Raw genomic sequence first — 19,147 nt, forward strand, 5'->3', positions numbered from 1 at the left:
GAAAGTAAGCCTGTCTCCAGTGTCGTGTTTCAGAATCCTAAGCATAAAAATCCATAATTGGCTGCCTCCTTACAAACGAAGGGAATGATGGCTTGTCTGCCCCAAGAAGGATATGCTAGAGGACCACAAAGAACTGGTGCCGTCGGGAAATGAGATTTTTCAATGAGCTGGGAAAAAACTGATAGTGTGGCTCGTGGGAGTAAACTCTGTGAATATAAAAACCAAGCCGGGGCTGAGGCTCATCAATGCTTATACAGATGCACTAAGACTAACATTGGCTCCCTCAGGACGCTGGAAGTTTGAAGATAATCACCTGTGACACTCAGCCTTTCCTTGGGACACAGTTTTACACAACTGACCTTATTTCTGAGCTGAGTGGAAGCCAAGATTGAATTTCTGCTCAGTTGGAACCAAATTCATTCCTAACCACCTCTCAAGTGAGTTGGCAGTGCTAGCTTTGAATTCTTTGTCCCACTTGCGCAGAAATAATTTGAGGTCACACTGAAGTCTTTCTCCTGCGGGCTGGGAGGTGGTGAGGGAGGCAGAGTGTGGCACTCAGGTCCATGTTCACCTCTTTGTCTACGTGGCTGCCTGGATTTCCACTTCTTTTTAAGGCCTGTTCCCTGAATGTGGTAAACACGTCTACACTTGGGTTCACCTCAATTCCACCAGGAGTTGCTGAGTAATCATCATGGTCGGGTACTCTGTTAAATGCTGGGTGGCAGGTCTGGAGCGGGAGGAATAGCATGGTTTAGAGAGTGTGTGCTGGAGGAAAGGATCCAGGCTCTGCAGTCAGACTCGGTCTCCTAACCCTGGCGCCCCTACAACACCAGCAGGGAGAACTTGGGCAAGTTATATACATGCTATGAGCCTCTGTCCCCTTGACTGAAATTGGGGTCACAACCCCAAATTTGAGAAAATTGTATCTGTAAACAAATTCAAAATCACACACGCACACGTACACACACACACATATAAAAGCATAACATATAATGGTTTAAAAAAATTTAAAGCACATTACAATGCCTTCCCAGAGATTTTGTTCCTGTCATCTGCCACCCAAGCCTCGGCACTTACCTAATTAGAAAATGGTTCTCGGCGGTGAGCATGCCTAATTTAAATTCCATTGCATTCCAGCCCAGATCACATGAGACCGACATATAAACTGAGAGCTGTTTGAATCTCTGAAAGGAGATGCAACTTTCAACCTTTCTACTCGAAGGAACAGTGTCATTGCTACTCTAGTAAATATCAAAAAAAAAAAGAAAAGCTTTTCCCCGCCTTCCCTCACTAACTATAAAATTCAAAAGGGAAAACCATGCCCAGAATTTAACTGAGGAATAGTCTGATTGATTAATACAATTGCTGCCAGTAGTTATAATGATGTATAGATATACATGTAATAGTAACATGTATATATAATAATATACACATATGTATATGTAAAAATGCATGTGTGTGTAATGGTGCTCTATACTAGAGCAAGCATCACCAATGGCGAAGCTATCTAACCCCTAGCGTATGACTTTTTGCACATGGGAGGTCTTCTAAGGTCAGTGAACCTCTAAATATAAACAGAACATGTGAAACCCCACCTATGGCTGTTCCGAGCTCCAGGAAACAGGTGACATGTGAGTGAAACTAGGGTATTTAAGGCACCGGCTGTCCTCCATAAGTGAGCATTTCTGGTTGTCTGACTTGAAGATGTAGATATTTTCAACCTTCTAATTCTAGGCTGCCTTCTGCCCGTCTCCTCCGGTGGGGCACACACCCTGTGAATAAAGGCTGTTTTATCCAAGAAAAACAGTCTTTGACAGGCCACTTCCTCGCATCGCACCTGATGCAAACCAGTTGGCCTGCCTTTGCCTGACGTCAACACATTCAAAGGTGCACAAAGGGTCATTTTACTCCTCAAATGTCCATTAAAGACGAATTCTATCTTCCTTTGATAATTCCACTCTCTCTTTTAAAACCGGTTCCTGGCCAGCGAGATACTTGAGTCAAACAACTGTCTAATCAAATTCTTCCCATATCCTGCAAACACAGCTCGATGATTGTAATTAATGATTATTTTTTTAAACTATTTCACGCAGACAGGGTTTTACCCCCTAAAGCACCTGGGATACCAAGATTGCAGACAGAAGTGGACCCTTCCAGCAGCTCTGGCAGGCCATACCTTTCTTTTCCTTTCCAAGGCGCACTTACGTTGGCTGTGCTCTCATAGCATCGCTGATACAATGCCCCCTTTTTAAGGAAGTCGGTTCATTGAAGCTGGGGAAAGCGTGGGTGCGTAACCAGAAAATTTTTCTCTTTTTATCCAACTATTGAGTCATTTGAAAGACACTGTAGACAGCATCTAGACCTCCTCCGTAAAACGAGGGGGCCGAATTGGATTTCCTTTGTGCCTCCCCAGCTCCAGCACCCTGGGAGTCTGTCGCCCACTCCGCTGTGAACTCCCGGAGAGCGCCACCAGGCCTTAGTCACCTCAGCGTTTCCAAGGCCTGGCACTCGTTTGCTCATAAATGAATTAATCATCTTGACTTTCTCTATGGTTCATTCTAATACCTCCTGACTGGAGCAAGAATCAAATGTTTCCATTCATGGGGCTCAATTTTGTTCTTTGGGATTACAGAATTTCAAACATAAGATGTTCCCCATTTTGTATTTTTTTAAATATGTTTTTATTGATTTCAGAGAGAGGAAGGGAGAGAGGGAGAGAGAGATAGAAACATCAATGATGAGAGGGTCATTGATCGGCTGCCTCCTGCACGCCCCTACTGGGGATCGAGCCCGCAACTGGGACATGTGCCCTGACCGGGAATTGAACTGTGACCTCCTGGTTCATAGGTCAATGCTCAACCGCTGAGCCACGCCAGCCGGGCCCCATTCTGTGTTTCATTCTGTTGCTGGAGGGCCTGCGCACGTCCACGAACTACTCAGCAGGGATGGTGATCTTGGTGGAGGCGGATCGGCTCACTAACTCTCGCAATAATGTTTGCAGAACGCCTCCCAGGCACTGGCACTGCGACGCTGAACTAGACACCGGGCACTTCGAGCGTGATGAAGACGACAGAGGGGAGCCGTGGAATAGCACTGGTGCTCTGGAGGTAGGCACCGGGAGCCGTGGGAGCAGCGGGGCGGGGCCTGGCCTCAGGAAGGCAGGGAAGGCTCCCCAGGGGAAATAACAAACAACTCGACCCTGCACCTTAGGAAGGAGTTAGTCTAGTACCAGTTAGGAGGAGGGTGGGAGCATGGGGGCCCTGAGAACTACGGGGTGCTGAGTTGGTGTTTATTTAGAGGACAATAGAGGACTCCAGGAAGAGTTCAAGCAGGGGAGCGATATGATCCCAACTGTGTTTTAGTTGCACTTAGAGGACTGGAAAGGGGACAAGAAGACCAGGAGCTGGAAGCGTAGGAGCTGAGAGTGGCCGCGAGGGTGGAGATGGTGGCAGCGGGCGGGAAAGGAATCAGATGACTTCTGGAAATACTGGGGAAGACAGAGAGGAAAGGAACAGTAGTGCATGTTGGAGGTGACGTAGGAAACAAGGAGTCAAGCCTGAGACCCGCCTGGAGAAGTCGGGCGGGCGGCGTGGCCCTCACTGGGGGAGAAACACCTCCTGAAGCAGCAGCGCTCTGGGCGGCGAGGGGGTGGCGGTGGATTGCACAGGGGGCCAAGGGACAGCCAAGAGGAGAGCCTGCTGATTACATGGAACGAAACCCCAGGGGAGAGTTTGGGGTTGAAATTATGGAATTCGTAATCATCCATATATGGATAGAAACTGAAGGGATTAGAATGAATATCCTGGGGCTGAGGAACCCTAAGAAATAGCAGCCTTTAAACAACAGTCAGACACTTTGCTGATTCGTATCGCCTGCTTAGCCCTCCCTGCCGAGAGCCAGATCCACTCTAGGTCATAAAGGACCTGGCAAGGCCTTTCCACTGTGGTCCCACCCTGGGGCTCTGTGGAGCACAAAGCCAGGCCCTGAGCACTTGAGGATGCCTCACATAAATTACCAATTACTCAGTGAAAAAGATTTGCAAATATGGCTTGGTCATGTGGGTGTGGAGAGGAGGAAATGTTATTATGAAATATGCAGGAGCTAAGGCATGTTCCTGAGCTTAATGCAAGAATGCTTTTCATAGGTTGCGTGGAGTACCACAGGCAGGAGCTAGGATATCATAACAACCCACCCAGGATGGAGATCCCTGTGTTTGCCACTGAGCTCTAATGGTCACCATCACCCCGAATCACAGACACAACCCTATCAAGGAGAAGGAGATGGGGAAGACGGTAGCTGTGATGGTATTAGCAAGAACGTTGTCTGCAAGGAGCCACAATAAAAAAAGAGCCCCTATATCCCCAATAACAAACTGAAATCAAGAGCTTTTGGCATAGTGCCCAAGTCACACAGTAGGCCCGCTCCACAGGTTCCACATAGGCGGATTCAACCAACTGCACATCGAAAATATTAGGCCTAAGATGGTTGCTGTACTCAACATGGACAGACTTTATTTTCTTGTCATTATTTCCTCGATGTCATTAAACAATACAGTGTAACAACTATTTACATAGCAATCACATTGTATTAGGCTTTATAAGAAATCTAGAGACGATTTAAAGTATACATGAGGATGTGTGTAGGTTACATGCAAATACTTTCCCATTTTATGTAAGGAACTTGAGTATCTGCAGCTTTGGTACCCATGGAAGGTCCTGGAACAATCCCCCATGGATACTGAGGGACAACTGAATACTTATGATGTCCCGGCAATCCTAAATGCTGCTCTCAGAAGTAGTTCTGCAAACAGGGTTAGGCAGAAATCAATAACTAAGCAAATAATAGTTTATTTTATAATTTTATAAAACCCTGGAAAGATTATAGTTATTTTTTATATTGCTCTGTTTCACATAATCTCAAGTATCCCAGAGCTATTTAAGATCCCGTCTGTTGAAACTTTCAAAGGTTATTGTCAACTTTAGAACAAATATTTTTATTTACTAAGGAGCTTAAATCAGGCAAGAGATCCCGTGTGGGGGGGGGGGGGCGGAGATTTAGAACCATCTAAAAATTGTCATCGTAAGAGATTTAGTTATTTTCTTAACCTTCCATCTGCTACAAACTTCATGTTTTAAAAACTTAACTTTTTTCAGGCACTCCAGTCCTGAGGGTATAATGAATCCCTAGGATTAGACTTCTGGGTAAAAATAGACATGTGGATTAGTGGCAGATAACAGGGTACCCAAAATAGAATCATATATCCTGCTTAAAATCCTACCAAAGTTTTGAATTCTTTGAACTTTGACAGGAAACTGGGTATTACTCATTGGCCCAAGATGATTTTGTAAACAAAAAATCCATTACTTTTCATTTCCTTCGTAATGGGGTGCTCTAACTAAAACAAGGCTCTAGTTTTTAAATTTTTTTATTGAGGTATAATTTACATATAACATTATATTAGCTTTAGGTGTACAACAATGATTTGATAGTTGTGTATCTGGCAAAATGATCACTGCAGTAGGCCTAGTTAACATTTGTCTCCATACATAGTTGCAAAAATTTTTTTTCATGTGATGAAAACTTTTAAGATCTACTCTTTTAGCAACTTTCAAAAAGCAACACGGTATTACCTATAGTCCCCATGCTCTACATTACATTCCCATGACTTTTTAATTTTATAACTGGAAGTCTGTAGCTTTTGACCCCCTTCACCCATGGTGCTCGCCCCTCATCTCCCTCCCCCACCTCTGGCAACACCAGTCTGTCTCTGTATCAATGAGTATTGAGTGTTTATTGTATCTCAAGCACTTTACACTTATCAACTCGTCCAATCCTCACATCAAATCTATAAAATGAGTACTATCTATCATTAGCCCCATTTTCCAGATAAGAAGACTGAGACACAAAGAGGGCAACCAACCTGCCAACGTGTGCACAGGTATGAAGCAGCAGTATTTAGAATCTGGCTCCAAAGGCCACATGCTTAATCACCGTCACCCTAGAGGCAGAAGCTCACAGAACGCATACATTGGAATCCCTCGGAGAACTTATTAAAAAGTCCCAGTTCCTGGGGAACACTAACCCCCCCATGCTCTGTCTTACAGGAGAGGTGCCCACCTTCTTTTCCCTTGGCCGTGGGGGTGGGAATGGGAAGTTAGTTCAAATAAAGGCGAAGTTTCTTTGGGGGTTGTTTGAATTGCTCTAAAATTAGATAGTAGTGACGGATGCATAGCTTAGTAAATTTATACTAAAAATCATTGAGTTGTACACTTCAATGAGTGAATTTTATTTACACAATTATACTTCAATAAATCTGCTTTAAAAAAAACAAAAACACACAACCAACAAAACTACAATCAGCCAAGTCTCTCTATTCCTGCCCTGAACTCTGATCTCTCCCATCCCCGACAGAAATCATTTTTGTTAGTTCTTGGTTTTACCAGTTTTCCTTTGACAAATATCAGCAAATACACCTGGACAAGTAATATATTAAGTGATTTTAAAACGTTGCCTTGAATGCTGGTGGTTGAGGGAAACAGACCTAATTGAGGGGCGAGAGGAAACCTTACGGGGATTCTGAAGGAAGGGCAACTGTGGGCGCCACCAACGTTTCAGGCGTTATTACATTGGTTTCAGCGTCTCTAATAACTCCTGAAGACATACGAACTTTGTTAACTTGAGTGAGGGGTTCACAAATGAAGGAAAAAAAGTAAGGAGAGGGTATGGAAATGACAAAACTGCCTTGTGGGAGAACAGAAAGAACAGCAGCAGTTGGAGGCTGTAAGCAGAGGGAAAGAGGGGGAGGGGGGAGGGAAGGGGAGCGAGCCCGTGTGCGTAAGACATTATCTTCAGCGGCATGTGCTGAGCTGTGAGTTGTGAACATCTGAAAGACAGTCTGGAATATTACAAGTTTCCACGCCTCTGTGAAAGGCCGTCCTGCATCCGACACGTCCCCAAGTCGGCCACTAGGTGGCGAAATCGATCCAAGACTGTCCTCCTCTGAAATGGAAAAAGGGGCCTTGTAGGAGGTGTAAGTATCCAATAGCCAAACATACCCTACACCCTTTTTACAAAAAACAACAAAACAGACAGTATTTTTAAAAACAATTTCAGGTTCACAGCAGCACTGAGCAGAGGTACATCGATTTTCCACACGCCCTGTGCCCCTTGCACATGCACAGCCTTGCCCATGACCAACATCTCCCACTAGAGTAAGTCTTAAAACTGGTGAATCTATAGTGACACGTGGTTATCCCCCAAAGTCCTTATTTTTACGTTAGGGTCCACTCTTGCTGTTGAACATTCTGTGGATGTGGACAAATGTACAATGACAGTGTCCACCGTTACAGCGGACACATAGTCTCACTGCCCTTAACAATCCCGTGGGCGGCCTGCTCATCCCTCCCTGGCCCCTGGCCCTGGGCAACCACTGATCCTCTTACTCTCTCCATAGTTCTGCCTTTTCCAGAATGTCCTCTTTGGAGTCGTACAGTATGGAGCCATTTCAGATTGGCTTCTTGCACTTCCAACTATGCATTTAAGTTTCCTCCCTGGCTTTTCATGGCGTGATAGCTCATACAGTACCGTTCTAAGCCAGGCATTCATGCCTCAGGAAGGGCCTATATACATTGATATACATGTATAACTCTAAGAATACAGGCCAGGCAGGTAACTGAAAAGCAATATTTTCTCAGTGGTTAACACGAACGTTCCCTCTCACGAACGCTTCCAGCTGAGGAGTTTCTTGACATAAATAAAAATGAGCTTGGTCTCAAAAGCGGGACATGCTAAGACATTCGAGCTTCAGAGAAAACCTGTTTAAACTGTAATTTTACTGTCAGCATGTCACATTTTTAAATGTTCTCCAGGTCTTGATGTCAACTTAGTATCCCAAGAGACTGTCTTCTCATCTCTCAGATAGTGGGGGTTTCTTCAGCTCTAAGCCAGGGGGGCGACTTGCAGTGTGCGTGCCAAGGACAAGAGGTGTGGGGGGCTCCCTTTTCCTGCCATTTCATCGGGATGGGTCCGTCGGCTTCCGTTTCCAAAGATGTGTCCGTGAGGGTTTTAGTCTTCCCAGGGCCCCACACATCAGAGACATTTATGTGGCCCACCGCCATCGCAAACCACATAACGTTTTGAAGGTTTTTCAAGGACTTTTCGTTTGGTGAGGTTGGGTTTTACTGCAAAATGCAACAGGAAGGGTATGGAAATAGCAAGCAGAGAAAGTTGCAAAGTTTCCAACAAGGCCACACACACCCACCCACACAAAAATAGTCTCACGGTGAGAGTTGTCCCTGGTATTTATTGAAATATAACTGAAATTAAGCTTTGATCTTTCTCACGGCTCTGCAGGCACAGCTTAGCTTTGCTCCTGAGAGCCTGGCCCATCTCTTGTCCTCCAGGAGATTTCTCCACCAGCTTCGCTCCCACGCCACACCCCCCCACACACCCCCAGAAAAGCTGTAGATACTTATAGACAGGTTGGGATACAAAAAAAAGTGAGATTTAATAACATTCAGAAGAACACTGAGATTTTCACCCAAGTTTTCCTTCTTCCGAAAGGAAGGCTCTTATTGTGTGCCTTTTCTTACTAGAGCAGGGGACGAGGAGCGGCTTGCGAAGTGAAGACTTGGGTCGGAGCTAAGGATGTAGACGGTCCAGCGATAAGAGTAGCAGCAAGCGGCTGATGCTGTGACTGACATGTGCTTCGCACCCAGTAGGTGCTATAGTATGTTATTCAAAATCTGCCTAATCAAGATATCTCTTCCAATTTAAATTCATATCATCCCATTAGAATTAGTAATAAAAAAAAACAAAACACCTCTGAATTAAATATATTGCGGTAGATGCTGTCCGTGGCTCAGCCTTTATGACGTCCAGCTGCCAGCATTAGGGCCCCTTTGCCCAAGGACTTCATCTAGACACTGGAGTTCACGCGGCTGCACCCGGCTCTAGGGACATAGACATCTGGGGAGCAGCCCTTAAAAATGACTGATGGAAACTGGTAGAGCAGTAAACATCCCATTGCTTCACCCCACCAGGGAGTTAGCGCTGAGGTTCGTGTTACACTGGACCCCAAATTCCCAGCTGTATTAAGCCTCAGTTGTTCATAGTGGTAACTGGCTTGATAACACAGATCTCGGTTTCCTTCCCTTCCTTTCTGCTCTTCTCCACTCTTAGGATCCCAAATAAACTACAGTCTTTTTTCTTTTTTCTTTTTTAATGTATCTTTATTGATTTCAGAGAGAGGAAAGGAGAGGGAGAGAGAGATAGAAACATCAATGATGAGAGAGGGTCATTGATCGGCTGCCTCCTGCACGCCCCCCCCTGGGGATGGAGACCACAGCCGGGGCATGAGCCCTGACCGGGAATGGAACCCCGATGGGCTGGATCCTAGGTCGCTGCTCAACTGCTGAGCCACTCCTGGCCGGGCCCCACAGAGTCCTTTTCTCATGAGATCTGCTTTTAGGGAGATCCAAATTAAGAATACAGTATATAAGCAGCCCGGCCAGAGTGGCCCTGCGGCTGAGCATCGACCTTTGATCCAGGAGATCTTGGTTCGATTCCAGGTCAGGGCACATGCCCCAGTTGTGGGCTCCATCCCCAGCCGGTCAATGACTCTCTCTCATCATTGATGTTTCTATCGCTCCCTCTCCCTTCCTCTCTCCGAAATCAATAAAAATATATTAAAGAAAAGAAAAGAATGTATACATAAATGGATTTTGTTGTTGTTGTTAATACTCACCTGAGGATATTTTTTTCCATTGAGAGAATGGAAGGGAAGGGGAGACACAGAGAAAGAAACATCAATGTGAGAGAGACACATCGGATTTGTGGCCTCCCATATGCACCCCAGGGTTCGAGCCTGCAACCCAGGTGCGTGCCTTTAACTGGGAACAGACCCCGAGACCCTTCAGTCCGCGGGCCGATGCTCCAACCACTGAGCCAAATCAGCTAGGGCAATGGATTTTTTTTATTGTAGTAAAATATATGAAACACAAAATTGAACACTTCACCGGTCTTGAAGTGTACAGTTCACAGTTCAGTGACATTACATTGCTGGGCCACCATCCATCTCCAGAACTTACGCATCTTACGTACCCATCGTATGTAACTCACCACAGCCCCTGCCCCTTTACTCCCAGCCCCTGGTAGCCACTGGTCTACTTTCTTCTCTATTTCTGGTACTCTACATAAGTGGAATCGTACTGTATGTGTGCTTTTGTATCTGGCTCATTTTACTTAGCTTTATGTCTTCAAGGCCCATCCCTGGTGGAGCAGGTATCAGAGCTGCATTCTTTTTTAAAGCTGAAAATATTTCATTGTATCTATATGCCACATATTGTTCTTCCATTCATCCACTGGTGATTGGTGTACAAGTATCTGTTCAGCTCCCTGCTGTCATTTTTTGGGGGGCAAATACCCAGAAGAAGAATTGCAAGACCATACGGTACCTCTATGTTTGATTGTCTGGGGATCCGCCGTGCTGTTATCCACAGTGATTGCACCATTTTAGAGTCCCACCAGCTCCAGTTTCTCCACCTTCTTGTGAACACTTGTTATTTTCTGTGGATATACATGCCATTCTAATGAGTACGAGGTGGTATGTCACCGTGGTTTTGATTTGTATTTCCCTCATGATTAGTAATTTTGAGCATTTTTATCCATGTGCTTATTGGCCAATTGCATATCTTCTTTGGATAAATGTCAGTTCAAGTCCTTTGCCTATTTTTTTAAAATATGGTTTTTATTGATTTTAGAGAGAGGAAGGGAGAGGGAGAGAGAGAGAGAGAAATTTCAATGATGAGAGAGTCATTGATCGGCTGCCTCCTGCACGCCCCCTACTGGGGACCGGGCCCAAAACCTGGGCATGTGCGCTGACCAGGAATTGAACCGGTGACCTCCTGGTTCATGGGTTGACGCTCAACCACTGAGCCATGCCTGCTGGGCTGCCTTTCTGCTTTAATAGGAAATACTAAAATGTGTTTTATAAGCCTAAGGTACCTTATGAAAAATTAATATTACAATAAAGGAGATAACAATTTAAAAAAATAAGTATTTGGTCAGAAATAAACATTTCAGAACTGCATTATTTTTAGTTTAACCAAAGTTGTCTCCACATTAGCTTTTCTCTCCATTCTAAAGTTTAAAAACAATCGTGCTTCCTGCAAAGGAAACAAACAGAGGGACAGGTACTGGAAGGCAATTCACTTTTTAAATGTCTTTCCTACATTAGGTATGATCAGGCTTTGCATCCAATTAAAGAAGAGGAAATTCCCCCAATTATCAGGGTCCTTGGCTTTGGCTGTTATTGCTTCTTGTCCAGAAAGTTTGGGTCTAAGCAAGCCTGGCAAACCCTCCTTTCGATGGGTAATCATTAACCAGCATATCAAATAATTTACAGTGTGATCGCATGGACTCTCCCTTCCCAGAACAACAGCAAGTGAAAATAAAAGGAAGGAAGCAAACTTAATTTCTTCTCATTTTCTAGAAATGGATAACTTCAGTTTTCTTCATCTTTCCCAAGAAATAGCCCAAATGATTGTACAATTAGGTATCACATTATTTTTGAACAATAACAAGCTTCCCTTAGAGATCCTATGCCCCAAATGAATAACAAATTAATGAAAGGCAGGAGAACAAGACAAAAGGTGACAATAAACCAACACATAAGTATTAGCTACAGTACCTAGCATATGCTGAGCAATGTTGCCAAAACTTTACACTCTGTGAGCTGGATTGGGCTGGAACCTTGGTACAGTAGCCCTCAGCTTCAATATCTCCCGCTTCGCTTTTGATCTTGGCAAATATTTTATCAACAATCTGAGAGAACAAACAGCATCCCTGCCTCCAGCCCTCATCTTTCCCCTTCGTATTTCGTCTGTTTTCCTCTGTCCTCTTAAAGAGCAGGCAGGTGAGATTCTTGATCTCTCTCCTCCCGCCACCCCCACCCTCCACCAGCTCCGAAGCTGGGGGCGCAGTTAGGAAGCCGTGTGGCTCCCAGGGTTGGGATCAGGTGCTCAATTAATCCGAACATGAGGATTAAAATATTCAAAATCGCCTGGAAACCACCTGAGTGTGGCTGAGACACCAACCTTACGAATTCTGAGTCATCTGGCTGGAATGGCATCCAGTGTAAATACGTTCACACCCGCCGGATTTATCTCAACCCCTGGAAATTATCTTGAGCAAAGCAGGCATTTCGCTGCACTGGCCTTTGGGCTTGCCCTCCTGGAAACCAACCTTTCTCAGTGGGAGGGATCAGACCTATTTGCTAAGAACTCTGAACCGCCAGGAAGCCTGAAGGACAGGCCCTGCGCTTCTGTAGTCCGGTCATTCTATCACAGGAAAGGGGGAGCTGAGCTCTAACTTAGGGTCCTCTTCACCCTGTTCAGCCTTATTGCAAAATGTAAGCTATGATTCTTAGTGAGGAATTGAAATACTGGAAGCTGGCATGCATAACTGATACTGTTATTTATGTGCATAAACCTATTCTGACATTTCCATAGCTATTTTGCCCATGTGAGATCAGCCCTCTACCATTTTTTTTCTGGAACTATCTCTCTGGGATATAACCTAACTTGTGCTCAAGGAAGAAAATGCATTATATTGCTAATATGGACAAGTAAAATAACATAAATAATAAAAATTATATTAAAAGCAAAGCATTTGCATTATCATTATTTTAGAATCGCTTCCTCCATTAAGTTCATGGCCTGTTAATCTAAATAAATGCATATACACTTAGCAATCACTTTTACTGGCTTTTACCCTTATTTGGTATTACTATCTCAGTCCTAAGAGGTATTTAAAGGGGGAAAAAAGTGTGTGTGAGAGCGAAAAGATCAGTGAAATTATACAAATAATCAATTATACAGAACCAAGACAGGAGTATATTTCCTTCCTTCATTTTACTTTTAACACGTACTAATCAGGGTAACACATTACCCCAGAGTAAGATAAAACCAAACACTCCATGCAAGGGGCATTTACTCTTCTCCACTGCTGGTTATTCACACACACACACACACCCCCGAATTTAACATCGACTGTCAATAACATGACTTTTTTGCCCTGCCGAGCATGGCTCAGTGGTTAGAGTGTCGGCCCGATCACTGAAGGGTCATGGGTTTGATTCCCAGTCCAGGGCACTTACCTGGGTTACAGGTTCGATCCCTGGCCCCAGTCGGGGCATGTGAGGGAGGCGACAAATCAATGCGTCTCTCTCACATCACTGTTTCTCTCTCTTTTTCCTTTCCTCCCTTCCACTCTATCTAAAATAACTGGATCAATGCCGGGGGGGGGGGGGGGGGGGGGGAGAGATGACATCTGCAATATCTTCAATAATAAAGATAAATTAATAAAATAAAATAAATGGAAAAATACCCTCCAGTGAGGGTTAACAACAACAACAACAATAATAATAATAATAAAGGCGGCATTTCTTTACTTCTGATAACCAGGTCTGAGCTTTGCATGTGGTTTTCTCTTCACGTATACACAGTGGAAGCCTGGTGGAAATCCTTATTGTTATTGCTATTAAACTACACTGGAGCACCCTGGCCCATTTGGCACAGTCGTTAGAGGGTCGGCCCAAGGACTGAAGGGTCCCGGGCTCGATTCTGGCCAAGATCATGTGCCTTGGGTGCGGACTCGATCCTTGGCCTTGGTAGGGGCACACGTGGGAGGCAATCAATCGATGTGTCTCTCTCACATCCCTGTTTCTCTCTTTCCCTCCCTTCCACCCTCTCTGAAAAAGCAATGGAAAAAATATCCTCAGATATTTAAAAATAATAATAATAAAATAAAAAGAACTGGTTTAAAATAAAACACCAAAAAACTACACTGGAGCTTACTACAAGGTGGCTTTTTTTTTTTTTTTAATACTCACCTGATGATATTTTTTCCATTGCTTTTCAGAGAGAGTGGAAGGGGGAGAGAGAGAAAAAAAACATCAATGTGAGAGATTCACATCGAACCCAGGACCCTTGAGTCCAGGGGCCAAAGCTCTAACCACTGAGCCAAACCAGCCAGGGCTACAAGGTGGCTTTAAGTCAGATGAGAGTCTGTCTGTCTGTCTTGGGTTCTGTACAAAGATCTCATTGTTGAAAGACTTCACTACATAACTCAGTTTCACCGATAACTCTATCTCCAGTGTGCGCCCAGAGACAATATTAGAGAGAGGTTCCCTGAACTGCTTATAAACTCATTGTGAGAACTGAGTGTGAACCTCCCTAACCTCATCTTGGAAAGGGAAGCAAAACTTTTCTAGGTATAAGTTCCCTTATCTGTCACATAAGGGAACTGACCTACGTGACCTTAAACGTCATTTGAGCTCTGTGAATGCTTATTTTTACTCTCACTGATATTTTAAGACCTTCTACATAGCTGCTCCTAATGAGATTTCTCCCTTTCAGAAGAGGTTTTTATTTCCCACCTCCCAACCTCCCTACCCAGGCTAGTTAGGAATTGCTGTACATTACATAATCCACGGGACAGCTCATTTATTATATAATAAAACAGGAACCAAGGCCCAGAAGTTAAATGTCTTTCTTTAGGCTTCTGAAAGAGTCAGGTACGGTCCCAATGTGCAATAAGACTCCAAGTCCAATGTGGAATGTGATGTTTTTATTTGGAAATACCCCGCTCAGATAATCATTCTCCTTCACTCAGCGACTAGAGAACTAGATCCTGCTGGTCATTCCTATTTCTTTGTGAAATGAAAATGCAAGAACTATGCCCCAGCATGAGTCAGTCTAAAATGTTTACTGAGAAAAAAATAGCTACAGCTCTCCAAGGGGGGAGTATGAGGAAATAGAATCGGAATAAAAGACACGTATCCCTTCTGGGAAGCTTTCAATCTTACAGGGAAAATAGAGATAAATACTTTTGTTTTCTCTAAACTTTTGAAATGCGCACAAAGCATAGTATTGACGTTATACAGAATTAATACTGCGCGGCTGTGTGTGGTCACTGAGCAGCCGAGACAGGCTGGGGTGAGAGAGAACGCGTCTTTTGGAGCAGGGTGCGTTTTCCAGTGGGGGGGGCACCGTTAGGAGGGAGCAGGATGAGAGATCTGGGGCAGAGCAGTGGTGTGTGTTATGGCTCCGCGAAAGCTGAGAGCATGCAAAGAGTAATAGGTAATTCAATTTAAAAGAGATAGTAAATGTGCCTTTCAATATTTAGTTGTGTGTTTTTTTTAATCATCACTTGAGAATATTTTTTCCATTGCTTTTCAGAGAGTAGAAGGTAGAGAGAGAGAGAGAGAAACATCGATGTGAGGAAGACACAACTATTGGTTGCCTCCCACACTTGCCTCTAGTGAGGCCCGGAATGGAGCCTGCAACCAAGGCATGTGCCCTTGGCCGGGATCAAACCCGGGACCCTCAGTCCGAGGGCTGACACTCTAACCACTGAGCCAAACCGGCCAGGGCAATATTTGGTATCATATCAACTCTCATTCAGGTACTCATGTGGGAAGCAAGGAGTGGCTATGACACAACATTCGTTGTGCTGAATATTATATAATTTCCTATAACTATCATTACTATGATCATGAATTCCAAATAAGCGCCCTCCCTTTCCAACTCCCTTCTTGTCATCTCACTGCACATTGGCATGACCCAAGTATCATGCCACTGAGGGGGAGCAGAGTTTGTCCCCCCAGAATTGCCTTTTGGGAGGTACTGGTTATTTTAAGCTGGTTAATTTCAAGAAACAAAAAACTCAAGAGACACCTTTGACTTTTCCCCTAACTGTCTTAAAGAACTTAGCGAGAGGACCTGCTCCAGGAAGAGAGCTATCATCACAGGTCACTGTGGTTTAACCGAGTGGGTGATAGACGGGGAGGAACCTAGCAAGGCCCTTTCATCAAAGCCTCTGTGTCCCATTGTTAAAGATGGCTCAGCAAACATTTGTTTACCAAACATTTGCTTTTTCAGCTCCATGTTATAACCTTTCTCCCCTTTGAAGTCCAAACCACAATTCGGCCTTTCTTCTCAGCTCAAGATGGCCTATAAACCTTAACTGCCCCGTTTGTCCTCAGGGCCCCCTGTTCTTATGGAACCCACGTACTGACGTACATAATTAAATCTGGTTCTTTTCTCTGGTTACTCTGTCTCATGTCAATTTAATTATTAGACCAGCCAGAAGAAGTATGAAGGAAAAGAGGGGAGTTCTAGCCCCCATCCCCACTCTCCCCACCCACCCACCCGGCCACCACCACTTATCATGAAAGGAAGTCGCCTTAAAGTCAGTCTGCCAAGTATTGGTGTCACTGCTGGCTGGGTAGACACGCCTCATAGAATCCCAGAGAATCCGGGCCAGGTCTTCTCTTCTAACCCTGGAGGTTTCAGTTACTTCTCTAGCCTATTGTTCTCACCATTCTCCCCTGTTCTGCATACAATGTGAGGCTTGAGCTCTGGAATCTCAAGGTGTAGCCAGGGCTATCCCCTATCTCCACAGACCGCACCCTGCAACTTCTGCTCTTCATATTTTTTGTGTGTGCCATTTCCTCCCTCACACACAGAGTCTCATAGTTGTTGTTTTTTTTAACCTTTTAGTGTCTATGTAAGTTTACGAATGTGCTCAAATATATAAAACAAAAACCCAGGGCCCAGTTGGCTAGAGCATCGTCCTGATATGCCAAGGTTGTGGGTTCAATTCCAGGTCAGGGCACATACAAGAAACAACCAAGGAATGCATAAGTGGAACAACAAATCTGTTTCTCTCTCTCTTCCACCTTTCCTCTCTCTCAAATAAATTAAAAAACAATCCCAGCTACAGTAGTCTATTCATATGGGGATTTGTCTACCTAAAGCAATACGAATCCAAGGTGTGAGCGATCCAAGGCTGGCTATAAGGAAGTAGGTATCTTTTATTCTTCTGCTTCTCATAACTTGGCATTGACTGCCGCAGACCCAAGCATTACATGCATTCCAGAAAGCAGACGACGTCTGTTAATCTGCATCACTGGCTCACCTAAGTCACAGGGTCACCCTTAACTGAAAAAGAACCTGGGAAGGCAAGATTTTTAGTAGAGGAAAGGCTAGGTAAAAGGGGGTTAGAATGGGTGCTGAGTGTGTCCCTGCCACAGATTCCATCTCCAAAGTCCTACCTCCCGTTTCTCACTCCTCTGAATGAGCTGTCAGTCACTTGTGGATCCCTCCAAACCTGCAGCTGCACGGGCCGAGTGCATGTGTCTGGGAGTAAGGGCTGCTTCTGACCAAGAACTGAGCAGAAGCGCCCTGTCTGGTTTGGCTCAGTGGTTAGAGCATCAGCCCACTGACTGAAGGGTCCTGGGTTCGATTCCAGCCAAGGGCACGTGACGCAGTTATAGACTTGGTCCCAAGCCCCTTCCACTCTCTCTCTTTGAAGAGCAATGGAAAAAATACTCTCGGGTAAGGATTAAAAAAATAATAATAATAACTAAACAGGAGAGCCCGTGAGGTGATCTGACTCAGGACGGGACATCTGAGAAATACTCCAACCTCTCCCTGTGACGATTTTCCCCTTTCCTTTTCTTTTTCTTTTTAAAAATTTATCTTTATTGTTGAAAGTATTACAGATGGATTTCCCGCTTTCTAGAATTTCTGCTGTTCTTTGTTACGCTGAATATGTGCCTGCTGCCTTTCCAGCCTGAAGCTACAGTAGAATGAAAGGGCCACTTTCATCCCTTTAATTCAGTAGAAGTCAGAGGACAATAGTGGGAAGAGCTTGGGACAGAACCACCTTCCATGTGTGATATTTCTCTTTGGATATATAATCACCCCATCAAACTCAACAGGTGTAGCCCGGCCGGGCGTGGCTCAGCGGTTGAACGTCGACTTGGGATCCAGGTAATTGGGGTTCAATTCCCGGTCAGGACACATGCCCCGGTTGTGGGCTTGATCAGTGACTCTCTCATCGTTGATGTTTCTGTCTCTCTCTCTCCCTCTCCTTTCCTCTCTCTGAAATCAATAAAGATATATTTTTAAAAAAAGATTAAAAAAAAAAAACCTCAGCAGGTGTAAAGCTCAAGTCTTTATCTCATTCTTGCCCTTCTAGGACTACTTTTTTGGCCCTATATATACTTTTCTTGTCTACTTTCCTGTTTTTGTGCCTGGCACTATTCTATCACTCGGGCCCCAAATCTCAGAGCCATCCTGACAAGTTCTCGGTCACATCCTTGCCTGTATGCAGCCGACAGGTTCGCAAAGCCCAGCTGGTTCTCCCCTTTAGATGTTTCTCTCGTCTGTTCTTTCCATTCCCTTTGCTACCACCCAACGCAGGCTGTCATTTTAACTACTGAACTCCCAACTTATTTCCCTGCCTCTGTTTCTCTCTTTTCCGAGCCAACGCAAGGGTAGAATCACTTTCTAGGTTACACACAAGCCCTCATCCACCTAGAAGGGAACCAAAACATAATCAGTTTGTATGGAATCACTTAAAATATATACATACAGAAAATACTTTCTTTTATCGTCACACATAGAAAACATGAAAACTTCATTTGCCAGCGTTTTTTCGTTTTTTTTTTTCAACCCTCACCCGAGCATATTTTCTCCACTGCTTTTCAGAGAGAGTGGAAGTGGAGAGAGAGAGAGAAAGAGAGAAACATTGATGTGAGAGAGACACATCAATTGGTTGCCTCCTGCATGTGCCCCCATTGGGGGCTAAGAATCGAGGCTGCAACCAAGATGCTTGCCCTTGGCTGGAGTTGAACCTGGGACCCTTCGGTCCCAGGGCCAACGCTCTAACCATTCAGCCAAACCTGCTAGGGCTCTTTTACTAGACTTTTAAGGAAAAGCCAAGACCTTTTCATTGAAAATGGATATGTTAATTGGGGTTCTGAGTCTTCTTTATAGAATAAATACACCCACGATGCATCACCTGTAATGTCCTGGGTATGACTTTTATAAAGTGGAGTAAGAACCTATATACAGTTATGAAACAAGCGCAGATCCCACCTAGATTTCAGTGACTCTCCCCTAATCTTTTACTCTTGTTTACAGTAACCAACTCACCTCTGCAGAGTCCCTCTAAAACATTCAATTTACTACAAAAAAACACGTTTGTTTCTGCACTCATATCAGTTTACCTAATGTTGAGTTAAAAATCTACAGAGGTTTGACTTCTAGATAAGATTATGCACACTTTTCCGTGTCTC

At 44.4% G+C, this 19,147-nt stretch overlaps 1 long non-coding RNA gene across 2 annotated transcripts; it reads right to left on the reverse strand.

Moving 5' to 3' along the window:
- Window positions 1-4,488: 4,488 nt before the first annotated feature.
- On the reverse strand, window positions 4,489-12,240 carry LOC308558742. 2 transcript variants are annotated; one of them, XR_013999042.1, is made up of 3 exons: window positions 12,096-12,212; window positions 10,455-10,566; window positions 4,489-8,180 (listed from the first exon to the last, which is right to left on the reverse strand). It is a non-coding gene; the product is annotated as an uncharacterized lncRNA (long non-coding RNA). The 2 variants fall into 2 exon arrangements; XR_013999043.1 differs by having other exon boundaries at window positions 5,431-6,999; window positions 12,096-12,240.
- Between the last annotated feature and the right edge of the window lie 6,907 nt (window positions 12,241-19,147).

Source organism: Miniopterus schreibersii (genome assembly GCF_964146895.1).
Source record: "Miniopterus schreibersii genome assembly, chromosome: 6".
Classification (NCBI taxonomy): Eukaryota; Metazoa; Chordata; class Mammalia; order Chiroptera; family Miniopteridae; genus Miniopterus; species Miniopterus schreibersii.